The 25,517-nt window shown below is 37.2% G+C and overlaps 1 protein-coding gene and 1 pseudogene across 5 annotated transcripts in view; both read left to right on the forward strand.

Annotated features, from left to right (window-relative positions):
- Positions 1-237: 237 nt before the first annotated feature.
- MYO6 (myosin VI) overlaps positions 238-25,517 on the forward strand; it is a 145,924-nt gene continuing 120,644 nt past the window's right edge. For all 5 annotated transcript variants that reach the window (XM_060615993.3, XM_060615988.3, XM_060615989.3 and 2 more), the window contains exon 1: positions 238-349. The gene's annotated coding sequence lies outside the window, so the exon portion shown is untranslated. The remainder of the gene's footprint in view (positions 350-25,517) is intronic.
- LOC132667959 (26S proteasome complex subunit SEM1 pseudogene) lies at positions 3,414-7,949 on the forward strand (annotated as a pseudogene).

Consider the following 25,517-nt stretch of genomic DNA (forward strand, 5'->3'; position numbering starts at 1 on the left):
CCCTCTCGGAGCGCGCGTTCGTGCGCTCGCGCTCCCGGTCGGCCCGCCCCGGCCCGCAGCGCCCCCGCCCCCTCGGGCGCTCCGTAGCCGTGACGTGCGCGCGCTGGGGCCGGGGACTCGGCGGGGCGCCGGCCGGCGGGCGGAGACGGACCCGGGATCTGTCCGAGCAGGAAGCGAGCCGGAGCCCGGTCGCCGCCGCCGCCCTGTCGCCGCCGCCGCCGCCACCGCGACTCTGAACTCGTTCACGTCGTCGGCCTTTTCGGTCAACTTCATCACCTCCCACCCCGCCCTTCACCTCACCGGCCACAGGTAGCCTCGCCGCCGCGCACCTGCCTTCGCGTCCGCACCGGTGAGTGACCCTGAGCCACTGCTTCGGGGCGTCAGCGTCAGGGCCTCGCTTCCCCTGGCGGGCCCTGCTTCGGGGCCTCCTCGGGCAGCCCGGGGAACGACGGCTGGTTTCACCTCCCGAGGACGCGTGTGGGTGAAGCAGGTGATGGGTGGGCCCGGGCGGCGGCGGCGGCGGCGGCGACTCACAGTAGTGCAAGGGCTGGTTTTCATTTCCACAGGACAATGAGAGTCTCCTTTCATGGGTTTATCGTCACCAAGATACCTTTGTGTATCTTCTCTAGCTCCCAGGTAGAAGCAGGGCACTCAGGTGTCCCATTCTGACTTGGACACTCCGTGATAATTTTCTCTTAAGTCAACAAGCTTAAAATCCAGTGTAGGAATGGAGCCGTTTGTTCTGAGATACGAGGATCAGGTGCCAGCCAATATTAAATTAATAGTTTAACCAGGTAGGAGACCAGGTTGGGACTGTCTAAAGCTGTGGTTTTAGTTTTTAAGTTGTCCAGTATTTTGAGTATGTTAATTTATATGCGTACTACTGAACAAGAGTTTTTTATATTTGTTAACGTTCAAAAGCCCCTTAAAACCATTAAAATGCTCAAAATCTGGGATTTTAAGTAGGAAATAATTTGGTAGGGTTGTTACTAGAACACCCGTGTCAGAAATACTGTTTCTATACAATTTAAGAAAACAAGTGACACTTTTTCTGGTATAAAGTTGCGGTGGAGGAATGCTTGTATCCTAATCTGCAGATATTAGTGAACAACTAGGAACACTATTTCAACTTCACAGATTGCTGTACATGCTAAATAAAAATTTCATTTGGTGTTATGCTCTGGTGGTGTAGATCCAATGTATCTAAATATAGTCAGGGTTTGAGAGTTTTAAAAATTCTTAAGATTCAGTTGACACTGTTCACACCGTAAAATGTGAATCTTGAACTTGGGCTGGTAATGGTCACGGTACAAAGGTTGGCAGCAAAACAGCATATCTGTACAAATTAACTAAACTTCCTGGGTATCTTGGGCTGTGGTTTTACAATTGGAAATTGTTTAGTGAAAAAATTACATTGGTGTTTTTTATCATTAATTTTAGAAACATTACAAATTGGGCTGTAGCCAGAGCTTGAAACAATGCAACCGTTCAAAATAACTCATTGACTTTTAAATATCCAGCTCGTTTTGAGTATTTTAAGTTGTGCAGAATTAGATGCACAGTGGTAAACAGAAGTCATTTTGGTCTTAAGCAGATTTGCCCATTGTGTTTGTATGTTCTGTGTGACATACTATTTATCGTTCTCCCAGTTTGAGTTACATTTTTGTTTTCCAAAACTAAGTTTTAAAGAGGGAGTAACAGAAATGATGAATGACTTTAAGAAAAGATGATCATGATTAAAAACTCTAAATATATACTGTATAAAACTATAATATACATATATTATTCATTAGTGCCCAGAAATGTGAGCAAGAAAAATGTAATGAACTATAGCAGTATTTAATGTAAATTAATTCAGGGTATTAAAAACAGATCATAAATCATAACCCATGGAGCTCATTTGAAGTGGATTTTTTTCCCCCTCTGTTTATGTTTATATGATCAAGTTTTAAAATAACAGTGGGCAGGAAATCTGAGAGTGGCTGAAGGCTCTTTTCTCATCCTGTTGTGACTTTGCCTGGAGACTGTGGTGTATCATGTAGCCCATTGTTTAGATAACTGGGCTGTCTCTGGATTCTAAAGTACTGTTCCTTTTTCATAGAGTTTTAAGATTTTTGAGCATGTGAGGTTTGAATAAGTCTAAGTACCGCAAACATAAAAAAAAAATTAACTAATTTTCACCGTTGATCATTGAAGCTTTACTTTGGTATGTAAAATGTCAGTTTTAAAAAGATTTCTAACCTCTGAACATTTCTGTATATTAAAACATTTTCATCTGAAAGAGGTATTACAGCTTTAATAAATCTCATACAGTTTGTGATCCCCTTAATGAGGCACTTTATAATAATTTGTGAACTGGCCGTTTAGTTGTATAAGATAGTCACCCATTTATTAAGCATCTGCCATAATCAGAACACAAACCAAGGGATTTGATTTACAAAATAATTTTCAAGGTTGGTGGTCTTGTCCTCTTACACATGAGGAAATTTAAGCTTAGAGGATTAAATATTTGTGCAAGGTCTTACAGCTTCAGACGAACAAAGTCTGCATTCACACCTAAGTCTTCTGACCATGAAACCCCTGTCCTTTCCATTGGACCTGGTTGCCTTGATTTCAGTTCATTTGGTAGACCGTTCAAATAAACCTGCAGAACTGGTATTGTGTTAAAGAATGTAACTTGAAGAAAGCACACAGGAGTGCGAATGAGATAGGTCATGAATGTGGTTCTGGAACTAATGTTGAATTCTGTTTTGTCATTTTTAAGTTGACAACTTTGAACAGTAATGTGTTGCTTTATCATTTCCTTTTTTTTTTTTTTTTTTAAAGAGAGAGTATGTGCGTGAGTGGGAGAAGAGGGGCAGAGGGAGAGAGAGAGAGAATCTTAAACAGGCCCAGTGTGGAGCCTGACATGCAGCTCGATCCCACAATCGTGGGATCATGACCCGAGCTGAAATCAAGAGTCACTCAACCAGTGGAGCCACCCAGGCACCCCACTTTATCATTTCTGATGTAAATTCTAGAATATTATGCATACTGTGCACTTTTTATTTTGATGGGTTCATAGGAATTAGAATTAATAACACTGGTTTTCATTGTCTATAAAATGAATAGTATAGTGTTCCTGTTTAGGATAAAACTTTATATTTTCTTCAAATGAGAAAGATCATTGCCCATAAATACAGTAGCTATCTTTCAGATATTAACTGTGTAATCCTGGTGTTGGGGGCTTGTTTTCAAATTATTATTAAATTGTCACCTGTACTGTTAGGACGATTTTTTTATGGCCTGTGTTTATTTCAGGAATGTCCTTTAAACTATAATAGATATAAAGGACAAAAATGAGCACGCAAAGTCCATCTTTTGTAGCAAAGTAGGAGTTCTTTCAACAGAAGAATGTAGTTGTATTTGGGTAAATGAGAAAGAAGAAAAATGGTAGGACAGCTGAGTTGGGTGACTGTGTTTACAGATATTTCATTATTTGGTTTGAACTATTAGGAATTTTGCATCTCAAGGATACTAATATTCAACAGTAAATACAAAACCATCATCCAAGGGCTTAATATAAATTATTAATGGATGATCTGTAACACATCTCCGTGTGTGTGTGTGTGTGTGTGTGTGTGTAGATAATCAAGAACTAACATTAAATAAGCTTAAATTCGATTTTTGAGGCATTATATAATATTCAGAGGACCCAGGAAGTTTACCATTTAAAACAGTTATGCTTTTATTTGACAAATTTAGTGGACTATTCATTATTAATAATCTTAAAATGTAAGTGTTGGAATATTTTTGCATGCCTGGTTTTCAAAAATAAACTTAAAAAAAAAGTTTCATTCATTTTTGAAAGAGAGAGACAGAGCACAAGCAGGGGTAGGGTGGAGAGAGAGGGGGACACAGAATCTGAAACAGGCTCCAGGCTCTGAGCTGTGAGCACAGAGCCCGACGCGGGGCTCAAATTCCCGAACCGCAAGATGATGACCTGAGTCAAAGTCGGATGCTCAACCGACTGAGCCACCCAGGCACCCCTAAACTTTTTTTCTTATTTAGTGTAAGAATGACCTGGTAGTTTGAGAAGTGACCACTAGTCCACCAAAAGTTCTCCCTGTAAATGCTGAAGCATAGAATGTAAAACTGGAAGAAAAAATCTGGCATCTTCAGAAATCTTGCTAGTGTTAAAGAGAAGGGAAGTCTTTTTCAATGCAGAAAGCATAACTCCAGTGAAACCACAATATTGAAGTACATTCTTTGGGTGATATTCACATAGGTGAATATTTATATCTAGGCTGAGTAATGTGCACAAAGGAAGGTGGTGCTTTTGAGAAAACCACAGGCATCTTTTATATAAGTTACGTCACTTGTTATTTTATTTGAAAGTAACCTGCTACTTAACCTTTACAAGATATGGTATTGCATATAGCAGAATTTTAAAATTTCTCTTATATGTGAATGAATATCTTTTTTTTTTTTAATCTTTATTTATTTTTGAGAGAGGGAGATGGAGTGTGAGTGGGGGAGGAACACAGAGAGAGGGAGACACAGAATCCAAAGCAGGCTCCAGGCTCTGAGCTGTCAGCACAGAGCCCAATGCGGGGCCTGAACTTACAAACCTGTGAGTTCATGACCTAAGCTGAAGTCAGATGCCTAACCAACTGAACCACCCAGGCGCCCCTGGATGAACATCTTTTCAACAAATATTTACTGAGGGCCTAGTATATTTGAAACCTGGCTAGGCAGAAACTGTTTCTTCTGCGTACTGGCAGATCTTTGGATCTAGCAAATACAAAGAGTGGCAGAGACATAAAAAGAAAGGTAAATAGAAACATCCATTTAAAATCTGTTGAAGTTTATATAAAATTTAACAACTTACATTTGTATGGCACTTTATTGTTTTGGAAATCATTTTGTGTACATTTGGTCCTTAAAACAACTTGTTGAAGTAGATATGATAAACTTACTCCTACTCTGCAGATGAGAAAGTGGGGACAAAAAAATTAAGCACTTGTTGAAGGATACATAGGTGGCTGCCTAGAAGAATAGCTGAGAATGGAACTTCTGTCTGTGTATTCCCATAGTAGATCACAGTTCTCTTATCTCTTAGGTGTTAGTTGGTGTCAGCCTCTTAGTGGTGACTTCATTTTGTGGCTTCAGTTTGAATGGTTCCAGAAATTCTGAAAAGTCAGCATCACTAAAGTGATAATTGTTAAATGGTTACTAGGTTTGTTTTTTTTTTTCTTTCTTCATATAAAGCAGGAGATGAGCATGATGCATTATTATGGAACTACTTTAACATTTTTTTTTTTTTTAACGTTTATTTATTTTTGAGACAGAGAGAGACAGAGCATGAACGGGGAGGGGCAGAGAGAGAGGGAGACACAGAATCCAAAACAGGCTCCAGGCTCTGAGCTGTCAGCACAGAGCCCGACGCGGGGCTCGAACTCACAGACCGTGAGATCGTGACCTGAGCCGAAGTCGGCCGCTTAACCGACTGAGCCACCCAGGCGCCCCAGCATTTTTAGTAGATTAATGGAGCTGAGGTTAGTATATGTGTTGCCGAAGCAAGCACATGGAGCTGAGGTTAGTAATTAACTTTTCTAGTTGGAGAGTTTTTAAAGGACACACATCTGTTTTAAGAAAGAAAGGAGAGTTCTATGGTAAGGCCGGCTTCAGATGCAGCAGCAGCTTGGGTGGCTTCGGTGAGGAAGTGTGAGAGTTCCAACTTTCTTCCAGGCCTGAGAGATTTTTCGTGGGGAGGGTCGCAGTGTCAGAGAAAAAGCAGCTTGTAGGCTTGGGTCTCTTGGAGGAGGATGAGGAGTTCAAGGAGTTCCCTGCGGAAGAGTGGGCTGGTTTAGGTGAAGACGAAGATTCAGATGCACATGTCTCGGAGGATAATTGGGATGATGACAGTGTAGAGGATGACTTCTCCAATCAGTTACAACCTGAACTAGACAAACATGGTTATAAGATGGAGACCTTGTAGCATCCAGAAGTGTTGAAACAACCTAAACTTGAACTGTCTGCTAAATTCTAGGACACAGAACCCAGGATGGAACACTCACAAAAATATGTTTATTTCATTACCTGCTTGGATTTTTGTGTGTGTTTGTATCACATCTTAAAAAAAAGGAGAAAAATATTCTGGGGGAATTTTGAAAATAACTTTTATTACTTGCCACATTGATACTGGTTTGATAATTATGCTTGTTTTTTTGTAAAGATTCACTAATGAGCTAAGATGTGTCTGCATTGGTACCTTTATGCCTTTGTTCACTTAACAGATATTTGAGTGTCTGCTATGAGCCAGGCACTGTTCTAAGTGTTGGTGATACAGTGATAAATTAACACCAAGTCCCTGTGCTGAGTGACATTTTATTGTTGTTTTGAATTAAGTTAATTATAGACTCTTCATACTAGTGTGTAATCAACAGGCCTGACCCTAAAGTTGGGAAATAGTTGTCAAGTAGTACAATTTGATGGCTACTCAAAGACTCATTTACTCTGAAATATTTTATGCCTGGCATTGTAACACTGAGTTATAACACTGTTACCCATCTACTCCTGATAAGTAAGCATATGTTCCATTTTTTATCTCAGTCTCAGGAAACAAAGCTGGGAGAAAATAAATGGGACCTATGATTGATATGTTGGACTAGCAGCTATTGTTTATTGAGTTGTTGCTTTTGCTATGTGTTAGATACTATGTCAAGCAAGTACTTTATGTACATTGTCTCAGCTAATCACTACTTAGTGCACTTGGTATTATGACCCATAACTTATAGACTGGGAAACTGAGGCACAGAGATGTTAAATTTACTCAGGCTCACAGTGGAAATGGAGTTTGGAGATACTTAGCATGCAGTAGGTAAGAGTAGAAAGAGTGCTGATATATACACAGATTTGTGATGTTCTACCACAATGTGATAGCATACCATGTAAGTGGAAGGCCTCGGTGAGTGAGGAGGGATGGGGAGTCAGGAGAGCTTGTTGTGGGGAGGGAGTGGACAGGGAGGATTATTGATTGTCTAACTGCTTGGCCCTTAGGCTTAATCCTTTTTGTGACAGTCCTGAGGCTCCAGAGTTGCATTTAGGTACAAGTACTAACTTGTCCAGTGTATAGGTAAGAGGGACTGGCAGACCAGAGGTGATCCTGGTTTTACCGGTCATTACTTTGGTCAGATTACTTAGTTTCTCTGGGTTTCAGTTTTCTTATCTGTAAAATGGGGGCAATATTACCTACCTGGTGTGGTTCTTGTGAGAACCAAATTAGATAATAATACATGTGAAACACATCTCACAGTGGTATATAATTAGTGTGCATTATTATTGTGACTATGCTTTAAAAATTTTTTTGTTTGGCAATATTTTTTTTTAAGGTTTATTCATTTTTGAGAGACAGAGAGTGAGTAGGGGAGAGGTAGAGAGAGACGGAGACACAGCATCTGAAGTAGGCTCCAGGCTCCAGGCTGTCAGCACAGAGCCCGACGCGGGGCTCGAACCCATGAACTGCAAGATCATCACCTGAGCCGAAGTCAGATGCTTAACTGACTGAGCCACCCAGGCACCCCTGTTTGACAATATTTAATGTGAAATATTCAGTCAAAGAGAAAAAAATGTATTGGAGATTTGGGTGGAATCTTGAAGTTGGCCAGTTTTAAGAAGTTCTGAAATTTAGGTGTGCATCAGAATTACCTGGGAACTGGTAGAAACACTTGTCAGGAAGGTGTGGGTGGAACCTGGGCTTAGCATTTTGACAAATTTCTTGGTTGAATTTACTTGTACACCAAAATTTGAGAACCACTGGTTTAAAACTTTTCTTCATCTTGTACTTAGGAAGGGCTTTAACAATAACAACAAAAAAAATTGTTTGGATTAACCAGACAGTGTATGGTAGAAGGAAGTGAAATATCAGTTACCAGAATCCCTTCATCGATTTTTTTCCCCCTGTTAAGCTTATTTGTGGTCTATAGGCATTTATCTTGGGAGGACAGTGCAGTGTTGAATTTCACACCTAAATTTAATTGCAATGAGTTTTTCAGCTTTTACCCAGTTTCATTTGGAAGTGAGCTGATTATATTTAATTTTTAAACAATTATAGAAATAGCAATATTACAAATAAGTAGTACTTACTTGTATTAAGACCTTGTTATATCTTAAGACCTTGTTAAACTTTTAAAATTGGATTTCTTTAGATAATGTGCTATTTTGGACTAACCAGACTTGGTATTGTTAACTGCATCAGGCAAGCTCCTAGCAGGAAAGAGATTTTATCCTTGATGGTAGAAAAGAACAGATTACCGAGGTTAGAGAACAAACAAGAAGTGGAGGGGGGTTGGTGGGGTGGGGTGGGGGTGCTTGAAAGAAGCACTCAGGGGATAGCAATGGTGAGAAGCCCTTAATTCTCCAGAGATTACCAGAGCTGAGAGTTGAGAGCTGGAATTGTGGAGGAGGGCCCCAGGGAACTGTGGCTTTAAGGCAGGCCTGACTGGCAGGGAGGGAGGGAGGGGAAGTTCCTGACCTCTCCTCCCTCTTTTCGGTCTTGTTCATTGGCTTGCATTGCTTGAACCCAGCTGGGGAGCCTAGGTGATGATCTCTGCAGGCTCATCCTCCCAGGGCTGGAACAGAGCAAAGGATGGATTGTGGGTTTGTTGCAGCAAGTGGAGAATAAATAAGGCATTGATTAGAACCTTTGGGAATTTGTAGCATTTCCTTGGTACAATTTAAATAACTTTGAGAGTTGTGATACATCTCAAAAATACTTGAGACTACCTGTCTTATACATGCTTAGAAAATAGTTCATTTGCTTTCTCATTTAATTGGACAGTTATTTTAGGAGGGTTTATTTTTTTTAAAAAGTAATTTCTATGCCCAACATAAGGCTTGAACTCACTATCCAGAGATCAAGAGTTGCATGCTGTATCGACTGAGCCAGCCAGGCTCCCCTTAGGAACTTTTGATGATCCATATAACCCAATGAGAAACATAACCTAGGTCCATTGGCATAAAATCCTTTTATTAATATATTGTTGTGCTTTAATGAGGTTTCTGAAATTAGGTAGTCTTGGTTTGGTAGAGTAAATGTTTTTCATAGAAAATTACTTTAAAAAAATTTTATTTATTTTGGGAAAGTATGCATGAGTGGGGGAGGGGTAGAGAGAGAGGGAGAGAGAGAATCCCAAGCAGTCTCTGTCAGCACAGGGCTCATGGACTCATGAACTTGTGAGATCATGACCTGAGCTAAAATCAAGAGTCGGATGGTTAACTGACTGAGCCACCCACATGCCCCTGAAAAAAATCTTTTAATGACTAAGTTAAAAAAAATTAAAAAAAAAAAATTTTTTTTTGTCAAGAAGAGGGCTTTGCCTTATGGAACTTTTACCTCCTGTTCATCTGAACTCTTGATAGCAAAAAGAGCAGAACACATGCATAATGTAGTAACAGTTCATAGAAGTAAGGCTGTTGTGAAATAATTGTCCTTCCTCCCCAAGTCCTTTTAAAGACACTTTAAATTTCTGTATACATCTGTTGCAGTTTGGGGTTACTCAACTGTCTTTTGTTAATGCTAGTTTTACCTAGTTAACCTGAATTCTGGGTACAAGTTTAAATCCATGTCTTTTATTTTGGACAAATTCCTGAGGATTACTAAAACGGGTTTCTCTTCTTAAAGAGATGGTATGAAGGTCCCTAGTATATGAGCAGTACTGCCCACCAAAAACAATTAGATTATATTTATATTTTCTTTCTACTTTTGAAGGTTTGAGGGAAAAGAAGTACAAGATTTTACTCAGATTAAACAAATCTTGTGAGACATCTGCACATTACTTGAGACTACTTGTTTCAAGTACAGTTAGACTAGGTCTTGTTCACAGCCTCCAGAAAAGGAACAACTAACCGTATAGTCTAGGACTGAGCAAATTAATCAAATAAGAAACACCTGGTTATGAGACTAAATAAAGGATACTTCCGGGTGTAATTATAATTGGGTCTTTTTTTTTTTTTTTTTTTTTTTTTTAGAAACAAATATGTTTATAAGCTTGTCTTAAAAGCATATGGTACAAAGAAATAAAACAGGTTTGGAGTAAATCATAGAGTACCTGTGCTTGAAATGGTACATTTAGGTATCTTCTCTGTGAGTGGGCTTTTTTTTGTCTTTTTTGAAAAAGAGAAATTTCAGACTTTTTTGGGATCTTCTAAAAACATAGTATTTATTTTGATTTGGGCTGATAGAATTAGTATCCCAAAGGGGAGAATTGAGGCTGTTGGTTTTTCCATGTTGTGCTCTTTGAATTTCCTTGATTTGAGGATTGAGTTATTCCAGAGAGAACTGTTCTCCAGTTCCTTGTTATTTTTTTTCTAAAATTAGATGAAACAACTGTGTTTTGGTTTGTGGGCATGATTTGCTGTTTGTTATCCTTTTGGTATTTTGAGGAAGAACAAAGTGTATTCATGTGTATGTGTTTTGAGGAGGAATGTATTAGTTCTCTGCTCTTCCTGTCCATCATTATTGGCTTGAAGATGAGAGTAGATGATTTTATGTATCTTTTAATCCTTTTGCTTGAGGTTTCAAACAAAACTATATCTTGTGTTGGCCATCGAGATGATGGAGAAAACAGATGAGTGCTTAGTGTAGAACTAGTCACTGGGTATTCCATGGCAAATTGAGAAGGTGGGGAGGGCAAGGAAGATGGGAATTGCCTGGGTTTGAGCATATGACAGATTTCACTATAGATGTTTTAGAGCCCAGAAAAAATATGTCAGTCAGAATTTTGCATCTCATAGATACATTCTACTGATAAGTTTGCCTTTTTTTTTTTTTTTTTTAAGAGAGAGAGAGAGCACGATCCAGGGAGAGCCACACAGGGGAAGGGAGGTGGGAGAGAGAGAGAGAGAGAGAGAGAGAGAATATGAGAGAATATCTCCATACCTCCATATGGAATAACTCCATACCAAGCTGACTCCATACTCAGTGTGGAGCTTGATGTGGGCTCCATCCAGCACCCTGGGATGATGACCTGAGCTGATACCAAGAGTTGGAGGTTTAACTGATTGAGCCACCCAGGTGCCCTCCACCTTTACAGTTTTTAAACCCTTTCACTGCCCATTTTGATTACATACTTCATGAATTTGCTTTAAACAAATGTATTCCTGTAAAGTTTTGTGTAAGTTAAATAAAGAATTGAACTGTAATTTCATATTATCCTGGGAAAGTTTCTTATTTATTTAAAGTATTCCATTAGTGATTTCTTTTGTAAGGGGAAGAATCCTTTTTTCAACAAATGATTGTTTTTTAGATTGTACTAATATATATGGATATTTCACATATTATTGTTGTATAAACATAGGTCTGGCTAAATACACATTTCATATAAATATGTTTAAATTAAATTTGGTCTCATATTGTGTTTGATATTACCAATAAAAAGGGATTGGGTAATAGAGATTTTTCTTAAATAAATGCTGTTTCTTGGATTTGTACTAAAATGTCCTTTGGTAGGCTTATCTACTAAGAATAATATTCTTTTAAGCACTAGATTGAGGTTCAGTATATAATGTAATAGTAAATTCTTTTTTTTTTTTTGTAAATTCTTTGTGTGTCATAAAATTTATTAGGTAAATGATAGTATTCTGCTTTAATGCTAAAATCAGTGTTTTGTGTGGCCTGAAGTAAATTGTCTGAAAATAACAGTTAAATTTAGAGAGATAGTTTTATTAAAAAATTATTGTAGTTGAAAAGCAGACAAACTGTTGTTTGGAAAACATACTTTAATGTAGCTCTGGATAAAATATTTATTTCCTGTACCTAATACCATGCTAATGAGGCCATGAACCCAGATTCATTGTAATCTGTGTTCTGTCCCTAAACACTCAACAGAGACTACTCTGTAACCTAGTAATTAATAGATCCAGTGGCCTCATTTTGGTCATTATTCTTTTCCAACTTCTTCAGCTATTGACCAACTAATCCTCCTTGAATTTTTTTCTCTTAGCTTCTGTGGTCATGCCCTCTGTGAAGACTCTGACTTTTCCTATTTTGTTTTTACTGCTTAATTTTCTCTGCCTGTGCCTTTACTGTTTGTGTCCAATAAACTCCCATATTTGGCACTTTGCTCTACTCACTTTGTTCTTTTTTTTTAATTATTATTTTTTGTAATCTTTATTTTTGAGAGAGAGAGACAGAGTGTGAGCGAGTGGGGGAGGAACAGAGAGAGAGGGAGACACAGAATCCGAAGCAGGCTCCAGGTTCTGAGCTGTCAGCACAGAGCCCGACGCGGGGCCCAGACCCACGAACCATGAGATCACGACCTGAAGTCGGACGCTCAACCGACTGCGCCACACAGACACCCCTGTTCTTATTTTTGATAATTATATTAATCCCATGGTCCCAATTCTTATTTTTAGGGCAAATTTTCCCCGAATCTCTTTCTGTATCATTTTGACTAGCATTTCTGAACTGATGCTCTACAAGACACCTCAAATTTTCATAATTCCCATCAAATCCACCTCCCCTGAGAAACTTGGATCTTCTGTTTCCCTTATGACAGTCCTATTACCTCGTTATTCCAGTTTAGGTCTTTAAAAAAATTTTTTTTAAATGTTAATTTTTGAGAGAGACAGACAGAGCACGAGCAAGGGAGGGGCAACGTGAGAGGGAGACACAGAAACCGAAGCAGACTCCAGACTCTGAGCTGTGAGTCTCAGGCACAGAGCCTGATGCAGGGCTCGAACTCACAAACCATAAGATCATGATCACTTACCCGGACTTAACCAACTGAGCACCCAGGCACCCCTGAAGTTCAGCACTTTAACTCACCCTTTCCCTCTTATCATAGTCGTTCACTTGCCAAACCCTGTTTTGCTTCTAGAAGGCCATCCTTCACTTTCTACTCCCTCTGACTGAATGCAAGCTTCATTACTTTTTCTTCCATACATGTCTCCCTGAATTTGGTCCTTTTCCTCAATGTACAGTCTGTCCTGTGCATATCCATTACGGTTGTATTTCAAAGTAGAAATTTGATTGTAATAGTCTCTTGCCGAATAAGAGTCCCAGTTAGCCCTTTGTTAATACATTTTAGAGTTCAAACTTTTTATTGTGGGATTGAAGCCGTCCGTGGCCTAATCTCTTGGCTCACTGCAGCATTTGTCAAACTTCTGCCACTGTGCCAGGCTCTAGCCCCATTAGCCTATTTCCTAGACATGTCCTTATTCTCCCTCCTTCCTACTCTTGTTCAAACAGACCTTTGTCTGGAATGGATTGACCTTTAGTCAGTTTTACCTGTCTTTCATGACCTGTTTGAATTAAATCTTTTAAAACCGTTTTCCCAAATTTACTTTTTGGAATTATACCTCTTTTATAATACTTACCAAAGGTTATATAATATATATGTGTCTTCTTTCATCCTCCCCTACTCTCAGTAGCGAATGTGAGCAGCCTAGCAGAAGATTTGGTAAAGTTTTATGTAGAATAGTGGATCTCAGGTTTTAGGACTCTTTAAAGATTCATAATTATTGAGGACTCTGTAAAGATTTTGTTATCTGTTTGGTTATAGCTGTCATTATTTACTGTGTTAGAAATTAAAATTTAGAAATTAAATTATTTAACCCATTTAAAAATAATATTTAATAAATACATGTTAACAGAAAATGACATTTTATGAAAAAGAACTATTTGCAGGGTACCTGGCTGGCTCAGTTGATAGAGCATCCTACTCTTGATCTTGGGGTTGTGGGTTTAAGCCCCATGTTGGTTGTAGAGATTACTTAAAAAAATTAACAAAAAAAAATGTAAGTGTTATCCAAAACAAAAATTTGTGAAAAAAGTGGCACTATTTTATATTTTTTATAAATCTCTATAATGTCTAATTTAATAGATGATAACTGGATTCAGTTTTTGCTGCATTATGTTGTTTTTGGTTGAACTGTTTATGAAGAAAATCTGGCCTCACCCAAATATATCCTTGAGAAAGGAAGTAGTAACATAACCTTTTTAGATAATTGTGTATATTCTTTGATCCTTCATCCAAACTAAGCAGGTGGTAATTTCTTAAAGTTTCAAAGTGGAATCTTAAACCATACTAGTGAACTTTTGCACTCTGTTATATTACAATCTGTTGGTGTATTTTTCACTCTGAATGAATGAATCTTTTACCCATGCATGATTTTATAACCTGATGTATTGGTCATTTGAAACACACTGTCTTGCTGAATTATGTAGATCTTGTAATATCTTGTAATATCAAAAAAAATTATATTTTGATTTTATCAGAAAAATTGTTTAACTATTTAAACTTGAACAGCATAAACTATTATGTTCAAGGTGGTAGATACAAGTTTTCCAAGATTCTGCTTGAAAAGCAGAATTTTAATATTGTCAACAGATATTGTAAGTCTCTTTCCCTGAAGTGACAGGCTTTACTCAAAAAAACAAACAAAACCCAGGGCGCCTGGGTGACTCAGTCAGTTAAACATCCGACTCTTGATTTTGGTTCAGGTCATGATCTCATGGTTCATGGTATCGAGGCCTGCATCAGGCTCTGTGCTGACAGTGCAAAGCCTGCTTGGGATTCTTTCTTTCCCTCTCTCTCTCTCAAAATAAATAAACTTAAAACAACAATAACAAACCCACAGAAAACACAAAAATAAGCAAACAAAAACAAACAAAACCCCAAATTTGCCAAAAACCCAAGTTTGAATAACCAAGGATAGTCAGTCTTACCAGTAACAATGGTATTCCATAAAAAAAACCCCAAAAAACCAATTCCTGAAGATTACAATTCAGACGTTTGGACAAATAATTTTCCTTGAGGCAGCCATCATATTTTGTCTTACAGCAGAAATGCTTTATGTGCAATTCCTGTTTCATCATATAGAATGCTAAAAAGTTGTATTTAGGATCAAGATGTACTAAAATTAATAAATTTTATTGCTTAGAGGTATACCTAAGTGAAACCAGCATTCTTTTACTGGGGGGGGCAGTGATCACTGTCCTGGTTCTGGCTAAAGTGGTAGTAGATTTACTTATCATTGGTTCTGCATAATTGGGGTAAATGTAACTACATTGAAAAAGGCAAGTGTCTTAGTATTATTATGAAAATAGTTTTGACCTTGTTGACTCTGTAACAGTCTCTGGGATTTTCAGGGGTCCATTGACTTGGAGAAATGCTGGTCTAGATCATTGTCTGCTTGGGTTGTGGAGGTGTTCAGGTTTCCTCTAGGGCAGACATGTAGAAGTCTAGAAAGTTAGAAATGGACATTACTCTGGAGTTAATTTAATTCCAATTCCTCGTTAAGAAGTTGAGGAAACTGGGGCTCCTGGGTCGCTTAGTTGGTTAAGCATCCGACTTTGGCGTCCGACAGTGAGGTCATGATCTCACTGTTTGTGAGTTTGAGCCCCGCGTTGGGCTCTGTGCTGACGGCTCAGAGCCTGGAGCCTGCGTCATATTCTGTCTCCCTCTCTCTCTGCTCCTCCCCCCCACTCACGCTCTGTCTCTCTCTCAAAAATGAATAAACATTTAAAAAAAAAAAGTTGAGGAAATAGGCTTAGAGAGGTTAAGAGACTTGATGAGGTTATACAGTTAAATTAGAGGCAGCACTGAAAAGGTAATTCCTATGGCTCTTAGTTCAGAATTCATTTTTTCTATCAGTATTGTAAAATTTATAAATTTAGAGGCAATTTCAAACACATTTCATATAAAGCTGTGATTAGAAAATAAGCATTTTTAAAAATGGTATAATATGGATACTGTCAAATAGAATTCCTTTAGGGGATAGATTTGTGAACTGTGTGACCCAGAGCCTTAGAATCAGCTTTCATCTATTTTTCACCTCTTTTTTCCATCTAGTTGAATATGAAATTGCTGTGGTCACATGGAAAATTGAGAAATTGAGATAAATCAACAATTAATGTATACTCATTCCTAAGAAAAACCTTAAAATATGCTGTGATAAAAATCAGTATCATCTCTTTGACATTTAATGGAATAGCACACAGTTATATATAAAAATGAAAAATAATTGAGCATATTTTAGAAAAAATTTTCTTAAAAAAATCATCGTGGAAAGTTTTAAGCATATTAAGAAAAGAAGAGCCAAGAACCACCATGTATCCATGACCCAGATTCAACAGTTAGCAATTTAGGGCTAATTTTATTTTACCTTTTCTTGATCTATAACAATTACTTCCCCCTCCAGATTATTTTGAATCAAATCCAAGATATCATATAATATCATCTATAAACATTTCAGTTTGTAAAAGAGTATTATTTCTTAAAACTTGTATTTAGGCATATATAATAAAGTCAGGCCTTGATATCTAGTAAATTTGAATGAACCTCTCAGAAGTCTTTTCTAGCCTAACTAACAAAACCCAGAAACAAACAAAAACCCTTCCTCCTTTTGATCCTGCCATGCTCCTTGTTCTTTTGTCTTATTTCTCATTCCCTTATCCTAACTTCTTGAAAGAGAATGCTCTTATTAGCTCTTTCTGTTTTTCCTCTGTTTACTCGTTTTCTCACTGCAGTATCATTTGTCTCAACTACTATACTGAAACTGTTCAGAGATTACCAGTGACATTCCCATTTTCAAATCTTCTGGTTTATTTTCAGTTGTTATCAGCCTCTTCTGAGCCATTTGGTGGAGCTCTCATAGAGACTTCTTTCTCCTTCGGCATAGTTCTCTCTCCCAAGATACTTTCTACCTTTCTATTTCTCCCTCTTTGTTCCTCATTCTTCCTTTAAAATGTCAGTTTTCTGGCCTCAGTCCCATTCTCTTTTACTGTTATACTAGAAATTCTCTATTCTGTCAGACTTGGTGCCCCCTTTTCAAAACAATTGATTTGTGATACCTCGTTTACCACACTGAAATGAAATTAGATCTATGTATATGTGTGAATATATATACACATATGTATATATGTATATACATATGTAAAATAAAAAATGAACATAGTGACATAACATGAAAGTAATAGTAAGTTATGTACATAATAATAGATTATAATATGTATATTATGAATATGTAAATTTAAATATAGATTTATATATTAATACATGTATTTCAGTATTTGAAGACTTAGCTTCTCCTGTACTGTAGGATAGAATAAAGTAGTGCGATGCTAATACCCATGTGTAGAATAGTCAAGAATGCAGCTGCTGCAGATCAGACTAACATACACATATGTTAAATGGGCGACTCAAATACCATGATCAGCATTGCTATGTAGTATTTTTTCCTAAAATGATGAACACCTTTTGGTAGGGTTCTATATAAAGACAGTGTTTTTCAATTTATGAGATACTGTATTTTTGGAAGTTTCAGTACATATTAAAAGAGTGCAAAAATGTTTTGAATATATGTATAAGTATGTTGGATTAGATTCTAGGGTCACCTGTCTTCTCTTCCAGTTTTGCTCTTTTGCTTCTATATATCATTAATGGCATCAGAATGATTTATTAAAAAAAAATGTTTTAATGTTTATTTTTGAGAGAGAGAGGGAGAGGGAGACACAGAATCTGAAGCAGGCTCCAGGCTCTGAGATGTCAGCACAGAGCCTGATGTGGGGCTTGAACCACCCCGAGCTGTGAGATCATGACCTGAGCTGAAGTCCATTGCTTAACTGACTGAGCCACCCAGGCTCCCCAGAATGATTTAAAATAAAAGATAAAAAGCTCTCATATCCCTTCCCACAGGAGCCGTTTCAGTTTGGACTATCCCTGTCCTTTGTTTTTGCTGCAGTAGTGGGTTTTTAAAAAATTTTTTTTCCTTAAAAAAAAAAGTTTATTTATTTATTTTTGAGAAAGAGACAGAGAGTGCGTACAGTGGAGGAGCAGAGAGGGAAGGAGACAGAGAATCTGAACCCGTCAGTGCAGTTTGCTCTGAACTGTTAAGTGCAAACCCCGATGTGGGGCTTGAATTTAGGAACCATGAGATAATGACCTGAGTCTAAGTTGGACACATAACCAACTGAGCCACAGGCATCTTTTATTTATTTTTTGAAAGAGGAGAGAGAGGGATGGGTAGAGAGAGAGGGAGTCACAGAATCCGAAGCAGGGTCTAGACTCTTGAGCTGTTAGCACAGAGCCTGACTTGCCTCTTGAACTCACGAACATTGAGATCATGACCTGAGCCAAAGTCAGACGCTTAACCGACTGAGCCACCCAGGTGGCCTGCTGTAGTAGTTTTATTGAGTCATCTTCAAGTCATTCTTGAGTGTTGTATGACTGTCTTTAAGTGAGACACTGAAGGTTTTAAATTCTAAATAGAACATACAAAAAAATTAGTGAAATAAAAAAAACATACTGATATAAATTGGAAGCTATAATAGTTATTAGTAGTATTATATAGTTATTTTTTAATGAATTTACTACAGAAATCATGTTGTTGCCTTTCAAAACATTTTACTGTTAGGATTTTTAAGGTTACCTATTTTTAATCTGGTTTATTTTGTATGAATTTAATACAAGAATTTTTCTTTATTTTACAAGAGGGAGTGTAGACTTCCAGTTATAAAATAGACCAAACAGATGGTTACCAGAGGCGAGGTAGGTGGGGGGAAGGGTGAAATAGGTGAGGGGGATTAAGATTACATTTATCTTGATGAGCATTGAGTAATACATAGAATTGTTGAATTACACTTTAAACTAACGTAACACTGTTAAATGTACTGGAATTAAAAACAAAAACTCGTGGGGTGCCTGGGTGGCTTGGTTGAGTGTCTGACTTCGGCTCTGGTCATGATCTCGCGATTCGTGAGTTCAAGCTACTCGTCAGATTGTGCTGACAGCTCAGAGCCTGGAGCCTGCTTTGGATTCTGTGTCTCCCTTTCTCTCTGCTCCTCCCCCGCTCATACTCTGTCTCTCTTTGTCTCTCAAAAATAAATAAACATTAAAAAAATAAAATAAAAACAAAAAACCCTGCCAAACATTCAAAAATAAGGTAGATATGGGGATACAATGTACAGCATAGGAAATGTAGTTAATAATATGTAATATGTATGGTGACAGATGGTAGCTAGATTTATTGTGATGACTTCATAACATATATATATATATATATATATATATATATATATATAAATGTTGAATGACTGTGGTATGTCTGAAACTAATAAAATATTGCATATCTACTACACTTTAATAAAAAAAAAAGTGATGCCATAGAGAGATTGCCATAGAGTCCATAAAGAGAAACTTATTTGAAAACATGTCCAAAATAATTTTCTCATATTGTTTATTAGTATGGAGTTAAGTATCTGTTATCCTCTATTTAGTATTTGAACTTCTAAACCAGCACTCCCCCTCCCCCCACCATGCCTTTAGTGTTACAGACATTTTCCAATGACTATTATTTGTCTAACTGGAAGTTAGATGTCTTTTAATTGATTTGTCTTTCCTGAGGTGGTTTTTTTTTTTTTTTTGATATCATATTGACAATTTAGATGAACCTTGATGGATAATAACATGATTATAGAATCTTTGACTTGTTAACAAGGATAGTGTAGATGGCTTTGCCCAAGAAATATATAAAAGCATAAACTATGAGGCACATACACATAAGTTAGTGATGTTGTTTTTTACAGAAGTTTTCCTTGTAAAAGAATTCTGCAAAGGGCCCTTTTATTGGCCTCTGCTCAAGTGTGTATATATCTGCAAGAAACTGATTAATGAACAAAAAGGGAAGAAATGAATATATGTTTTAACTGAGGATATGTTTATCTGCACTTACTCCTCATCAAAGCTGCAGTGTTTGTTTTTGGATACCAGATGCTCAATGTATTACTCTGTAAATAAAATTTAAGGGAAGAAATCAGCTAATTAAAGTTATAACCTGAATATTAAAAATTTCCTGTGGTGCCTGGGTGGCTCAGTTGGTTAAGCATCCAACTTTGACTCAGGTCATGATCTCGCAGTCCGTGAGTTAGAGCCCTGCATCCGGCTTTGTGCTGACAGCTGAGAGCCTGGAGCCCATTTCAGATTATGTGTCTCCCTCTCTCTCTGCCCCTCCCTTGCTTATGCTCTGTCTCTCCTTCAAAAGAAAATAAACATTAAAAAGAAATTAAAAAAAAATTCCCCCAATTGAATAAGACAAGATGAAGTATTTCCCTTATTCTCTGCAATATAAATGAGAATTTGGGGTGACTTTCCAAATAGTTGCTGTATCAACATGAAAGTGATTTAGTATCCATTTGTTACTGTTGGAAGTGAAGAAATACATTCTTGGGCTGTTTTCAGAATCCTGATGTCTGGGCCACAGCCTAGACCCTTATATCTGTGATCTTGGAGGGTGAGACATAGATGTCACTACTTTTTCAAAGGTATCCAGATGACTCAATTGTGTGGCTCAGTTGTTTCTCTTTTTTGATATTAAATCTGTGTAAGTAAAACTTTTTGCCAAATACTGAGAAAACTCTTGGTGATCAAAATGTAAAAATGCAGTTTTTTGTACAATAATTATTAACACGTTGTATGTGTCATGGAGGAGTTGAAGAATAGAACACATTCTGTGGTGGAGACTTAAGATTTATTGAAAATTATTAAAATGATGTACTCATTACTCATTACAAAATTTAGAAGTAGAAGTTAATTCTGTTGAATCTAGTTTATAGAATATCTTGTGGATTAATCAATCCTATTTTAACCTTCTACACAATTATCATTCATTCATTGTGGAAATCTGTGTAACCAAAATGGGTGAGTAAGCATTCTTCATATTTCTGCCATGTAGAGATAATCACTATTGTTGGCATTTTGGTAGATGATAGTTTAGTATTTTTTTTGTATGCCTGTATGTATGTCTGTGTATTTTTTCAAAAATGAAATTAACTCCTCTTCTCTTTTTTGAAAGGCTTTGAAAATTAAATGTATTTTCATCTCTGTAAATTGATTTAGGAAATTTCGTTTGTGCCCCTGGGATTTATGATTCTTAGGTTCTGTCACTATTGCTTCTTATAAAGAAAAGTAAATATGGGACACCTGAGTGGCTCATTAGGTTAAGCGTCTGACTTTGGCTCAGGTCATGATCTTGCAGTTTGTGAATTTGAGCCCCGTATCGGGCTGGCTGTCTGCTGTCAGCGCAGAACCTGCTTCATATCTTCTGTCTTCCTCTGCTCTCTGCCCCTCCCCTGTGCATGTGTGCGCGCTCTCTTTTTCTCTCTCAAAAGTAAATAAACATTTTATTTTTTTTAAATTTTTGTTTTTAACGTTTATTTATTTTTGAGACAGAGAGAGAGCATGAACGGGGGAGGGTCAGAGAGAGAGGGAGACACAGAATCTGAAACAGGCTCCAGGCTCTGAGCCGTCAGCATGGAGCCTGATGTGGGGCTCGAACTCACGGATCGCGAGATCATGACCTGAGCCGAAGTCGGACGCTTAACCGACTGAGCCACCCAGGCGCCCCGTAAATAAACATTTTAAAAGAATTTAAGAAAAAGAAGAGTAATTATCCTTAGATGCTGCCATAACACTTTGTTGCAGCCCCACTTAACAACTGCTTGATGATTTATGTAGATGAGGGTCCATTTGTAGTCCAAACCAAATGTTTTTGTTGAGATGTTATATATAACAGGTAATACAAATTTTTTTTTAATTTTTACATAATGGTTATGAATTATGTATTTACTTTTCTAAGAATATTATTTAAAAGCATGATTTCAATATTTTTGCACCAAATAGGATTTATGAATTTATATTAATTATAGCTCTGTACAAATTTATTTGTTATTTATTTGTTCATTTATTTTTTTTAATTTTTGAGAGAGAGAGAATATGCACACATGCAAGCGGGAAAGGGGCAGAGGAATAGAGAGAGAGAAAATCTTAAGCAGGCTCCACGCGTGGAACCTGATACAGGGCTCATTCTCAGAACCCTGGGCTCATGACCTAAGCTGAAATCAAGAGGTGGACACTTAACCTATTTAGCCACCCAGGCACCCACCCTATAGAAATTTATATTGAAAGATTTTTTCCTCCCATAATCCAGTAGTTTGAATAAACTTATTTTTTATTTTTGACACACTCTTTTTGTATATCCATGTCTTTCTACCACTAAATTGGTGATATCCTTTTATATTCTATTGGATCTTTTTTGCTATTATTAGAGAATAAATGTAGTATTTAGTGTTTCATGTGAGTTTTGAGATCTTTAAATAATGAAATGTATTAAAGCAATGTTGGTATTTTTATTTTCAATGTCTTCTACCTTTTAAAAAATGGTTTCTTGAATAATAGAATGCTATGGTGTATTTCTTGGAGATTTTTCTTTAGTGAGGAAAATCAAGGAAGCTGAGTTTTCCCCTTAGCTTTTAGTCACCACTACCCCAGACTTTTCTTAAAAACTTGGGTGATTTAGATGGATTATTTTATTGCAATGTATGCAAGATTGTACTTTGATATTATCATTTCTACATTGTAAAGAAGGTGTTGTTTTCACAGTATTGTACTTAGAGTTATTTCCCAATAGACCAGTGTGCTCTCTCCTGTAAATATGATCCTCCTAGGATTTGGAATTTGCAGTTGCTGGGTTGCCACTGGTTTAAGTTTAGAGTCTGAATAGTAATTGGGTTGAACAAATTCTTGTATGGCTATTAGCAGGCGTGGAAGAATGTGTACAGGTCACCTCTGGGTTGGGACTACATGCAGAAAGTACTGCTGCCTTGGCCTTTGGCGTGGGTCACTGGGCTGGCCCTTGTTCCTGGATACTTTGAATGAGATACTTTGGCAACTGTCCAGACTGGAAATATACCTTCTTAGGTTCCAGATCTACCTTGGCTCATATGAGGGCAGTGTATGGGGATAGTAGCACCCCGGGTGGATGCCTGGTTTTGCCAAAGATCAGTCTCCTGTCTTGAGAGCTGTCTGTGCTGCTTATCTGTTGACGGTCTGGGAGCAGATTGCCAAATACAGGTCAGGAGGTGTATATGACCTGTAAAAGGATCCTCTCCTTTTCCAGTAGGGCTATTCAAAGCTTGGGTTATGGTTGTTATTATTACTGTTTTTAAAGGGTTATATTATTTATTATTCCACAATCCTGAGATCAAGAATCACACACTCTTCCAACTAAGCCAGCCAGGCATCCCTGGTTGTTATTTTTTTAATGTTATTTTGCTGTTGGTTAATAATTTGATATCTTTTGTTTGAGAGAGTATGACCTGTATCAGAAATTCATAGTGCTACCCTTATGAAAGAATGAAAAGTAGCTTTTTAATGGAGTTGACTAATGCATTTCAAGTAGCAGTAATTAGTAACATTTACAAGGTAGTTTGAATCCTGATAGGTAGAGCACATTGGTGTTTTGTTTTGTTTTCCTGGAATGTGTAGCATGTCACCACTTTAAATTTCATTCTATTCATCTTTTAATACTCCACTGAAATGGATCTCCTTTGTTCTGGGCCTAGTTCTTCATTGCCCTGTCACCATTAGTCCCCTTGCCTGTGAATACTTTGTATTAGCACTTTAAGTGTTGTTGTACCATACTGTTTACTTGTCTTTCTCCTTCAGTAACTTGTACACACTCTGGCTTTATTCTTGTGTTTTCAAAGCCTAGTACTTTGCCCTGTTCTAATAGATGCCCAATGAATGTCAATTCAGGAAATAACTTCATTATAAATTTGAGCTATGAATATATTGTTTACTTCTTTTGAAAATTGTTTTCTCCAAATATAAATTCTAGGTAAAGTCATTGATATAAAATCGTTTAGAAATGGTGAGATTGGTATAGTCATGAGCTTAATGAGCCGAGGCACCTAAAATACTGCTACAAAAAATACTCATAACAATGGTGAGAAAGGATTTTTTTTTAGGGAAGATGAAACCATAGCTGAAACTATTTCTGTTAAGAGCTTGGGAGGATGTGTTAGGACACCTTGGCAGTGATGAGATCATTTCTACATGTGAAAAAAATGTAAGCTGTGCTTCTTTTTATATGTATTAGTATTAGATCAACACTATAATTATTAGTGTTTTAATTTGGGTACTTTGTCCTTTTTTAATCTCCATGTTGTGATTTTGTGTACTATTTTTTTTCTGGCCTTAGGGTTGATCAAGTCTGACTATATAAGGAAGGCTATTACACTTGTGTACACATATACACTTGTAACACCAGTTTGAGTTTTCATAGGATTTACTATATTTTTAGATGAAAGTATTTTATTTTTTAAATTTTTTTAATGTTTATTTATTTTTGAGACAGAGACAGAGCATGAGTGGGGGAGGGTCAGAGAGAGGGAGACACAGAATCTGAAACAGGCTCCAGGCTCTGAGCTGTCAGCACAGAGCCTGACGCGGGGCTCGAACTCACAGACCGCGAGATCATGACCTGAGCCGAAGTCGGCCGCTTAACCGACTGAGCCACCCAGGCGCCCCAGATGAAAGTATTTTAAAGATTACTTATTTCTGATTATACAACCAAAAGCTATCCTTTGAAAAATTTGAAAAATATGAAGTGTGTAAAAGGAGAAAATTCATTTATAATGCCATCACTTAGAAATAATAAATATTAATGTTTCTATATTTTTTGTTTTTAAAAGATTAATTTATGAATTCTTTTGGCCACGTCAGATAAATATTATGCTCTACTTTCTTCAATATCTTTTCTCTTTTATCCTGATTAATTTATTTTGGAACATGGTTGGAAAGTTATTTTAAACTTATAATAATCATTTTCCTTTTTTTTTTTTTTACTACTAAGAAAGAAATGTCTGATCTTTTGGACTGTTACTAGGGAAGTTTTTAAAAATTCTTCATATTCTTTGTCAACCCCTATAAATTTTTTTGAAACTTTTTTTACGTTGTCTTCATTTAAAATTAATCACTCATAACAGAATACATTCTTTTGCCAACAACAATACAGATATAATTGACATACCCCAAGACCACAACCTGCTTGTTATCTATCTAGAAACTGAGACTGTTATCATTTTGCTGTGTATACTTCTTTTACTATTATTTGCAGTTTTAAACTTGTAGAAATAATGTAGTTTTGTATGTGTTTTTTGACATTAAAGGTCTGTACTCTACAAATGTCTTGCGACTTCATTTTTTCATATAATACCAGGGACCCTAGGTGTCCATTTTGAAAGGTAAAGATTCACTTTACTGTTTTTATTTTATTATTTTTTTCTTTAAGTGAGCTCAATACCCAGTGTGGGGCTTGAATTCATGACCCCAACATCAGGAGTTGCATGCTCTACTGACTGAGCCAACTGAGTGCCCCTCACTTTACTGTTCAGTGTTTTTAAAAAAAAAAATTTTTTTTAACATTTATTCATTTTTAAAAAAATTTTTTTTCTTAACGTTTTATTTATTTTTGAGACAGGGAGAGGCAGAGCATGAACAGGGGAGGGTCAGAGAGAGGGAGACACAGAATCTGAAACAGACTCCAGGCTCTGAGCTGTCAGCACAGAGCCCGATGCGGGGCTCAAACTTACGGACCGCGAGATCATGACCTGAGCCGAAGTCGGCCGCTCAACCGACTGAGCCACCCAGGTGCCCCGAACATTTATTCATTTTTGAGAGACAGAGAGAAGAGAC

This window comes from Panthera onca, chromosome B2 (genome assembly GCF_046562875.1).
Source record: "Panthera onca isolate mPanOnc1 chromosome B2, mPanOnc1 haplotype 2, whole genome shotgun sequence".
Taxonomy (NCBI): domain Eukaryota; kingdom Metazoa; phylum Chordata; class Mammalia; order Carnivora; family Felidae; genus Panthera; species Panthera onca.